At 43.4% G+C, this 1,922-nt stretch overlaps 1 non-coding gene across 1 annotated transcript; it reads left to right on the forward strand.

Moving 5' to 3' along the window:
• Nucleotides 1-1,267: 1,267 nt before the first annotated feature.
• trnaf-gaa (transfer RNA phenylalanine (anticodon GAA)) lies at nucleotides 1,268-1,340 on the forward strand. Its single transcript has one exon. It is a non-coding gene; the product is annotated as a tRNA-Phe (tRNA).
• The last annotated feature ends 582 nt before the right edge of the window (nucleotides 1,341-1,922 follow it).

Consider the following 1,922-nt stretch of genomic DNA (forward strand, 5'->3'; position numbering starts at 1 on the left):
GTCTCTCTCTGCAGCAGCAGTTGAAGTTCTTTGTTTTCCCGCAAACAGGCCCCTAATGATATGTGGAACCTTGCTGTTTTTGAAATATCTCTGTTATCTTTTCGATTTTTGTTCTTTTCCTCGTAACGGCCACCACAGAATGCAATTTTCAGCCAAAATAGCTCAGTTGGGAGAGCGTTGGACTGAAGATCTAGAGGTCACTGGCTCAAACCTGGGTTTTTGCAGAATTGGTTGTGTTTTTTGAGGAAAGATGGTTAGAACTGCCAATTAGGGTTATCGCTGAATTTCCCATGAAGTCCCTTTGGAACCCATACTCCTTACCGTTGGTTGTTACTTTACTGGATGGGTTACTGGGCGGATGACAGAATGGAGGCCATGTCAACAGGGAGTTGACTAAGGAACGTTGCGGCAGTGATTCTACCTGGTGTGGAAGGACCTCTATTTCCTCAGCTGGTTTATTTCATTTGGAGCAGCTCTGCTGGGCAATTACTGTCTCTCACTGCAGCAGCAGTTGAAGTTCTTTGTTTTCCCGCAAAGAGCCCCCAAATGATGTGTGGAACTTTGCTGTTTTTGAAATATCTCTGTTATTTTTTCAATATGTGTTCTTTTCCTCGTAACAGCCACCACAGAATGCAATTTTGAGCTAAAATAGCTCAGTTGGGACAGCGTTAGACTGAAGGTCTAAAGGTCCCTGGTTCAATCCCGTTTTTTGGCAGCGTTGGTTGTGTCTTTTGAGGAAAGATGGTTAGAATTGTCAAATAGGGTTATCACTGAAGTCCCTTTGGAACCCATACTCCGTAACGTTGGTTGTTACTTTACTGGATGGATGATTCGACGGACACATCGTCGACAGGGAATTGATGACAGAACTTTGCGGCAATGCCTATGCCCAGTGTAGAACTTCCTCGGAGCTGATCTATTGGACTATTGGGCAATTAGGGTTATCACTGGATTCCCATGAATTAGTAAATGGGTGACTGGATGGATGACAGGATGGAGGCCCTTCCAAAAGGGAGTTGACTAAGGAACGTTGCGGCAGTGATTCTGCCTGGTGTAGAAGGACCGCTGTTTCCTCAGCTAGTTTATTTCATGTGGAGCAGCTCTGCTGGGCCATTACTGTCTCTCTCTGCAGCAGCAGTTGAAGTTCTTTGTTTTCCCGCAAACAGCCCCCTAATGATATGTGGAACCTTGCTGTTTTTGAAATATCTCTGTTATATTTTCGATGTGTTCTTTTCCTTGTAACGGCCACCACAGAATGCAAGTTTGAGCCGAAATAGCTCAGTTGGGAGAACATTAGACTGAAGATCTAAAGGTCCCTAGTTAAATCCCGGGTTTCGGCGGTATTGGTTGGGTCTTTTGCAGAGATGGGAAGTAACAAAGTACAAATACTTCGTTACTGTACTCAAGTAGATTTTTCTGATATTTTTACTTTACTGTACTATTTATTTTTGTGGCGACTTTTTACTTCTACTCCTTACATTTTAACACAAATATCGGTACTTTCTACTCCTTACATTTTACAAAATTGGCTCGTTACTTTCGTTTTGTACAAGAGGTTATGTCGGACAATAGCGCGGACACGCGCCACACACCGCGAGCGGGTGCGCGCGCCACACGGAGAAAAAATGGAGAGAAATGAAAAGGAGACAAGCTGTCCCGAGGATAATCAGCTGAGATTGTGTGTGTGTGCCTCTTTGAGAACTGTAAGTTGTATAACTCATGTTGTCAGTTCACTTAAGCCTGTTTTTGGTCTATAGTTCTTCACATTTAAAGTTAGCGAGTGGTTTTGGTGTGGTCTTCACCTGTTAGCTAGGTTGCACGTTGGTCTTAATGAAGCATCAACAGTTTCACCAGCTTTATTCGCATGAGTTTGTTTTTTTACCGAACTTCAGATACTGTAGTTCAATTGACAAGTGGATGGA

The sequence above is a fragment of the Etheostoma spectabile genome, chromosome 10 (assembly GCF_008692095.1).
Source record: "Etheostoma spectabile isolate EspeVRDwgs_2016 chromosome 10, UIUC_Espe_1.0, whole genome shotgun sequence".
Classification (NCBI taxonomy): domain Eukaryota; kingdom Metazoa; phylum Chordata; class Actinopteri; order Perciformes; family Percidae; genus Etheostoma; species Etheostoma spectabile.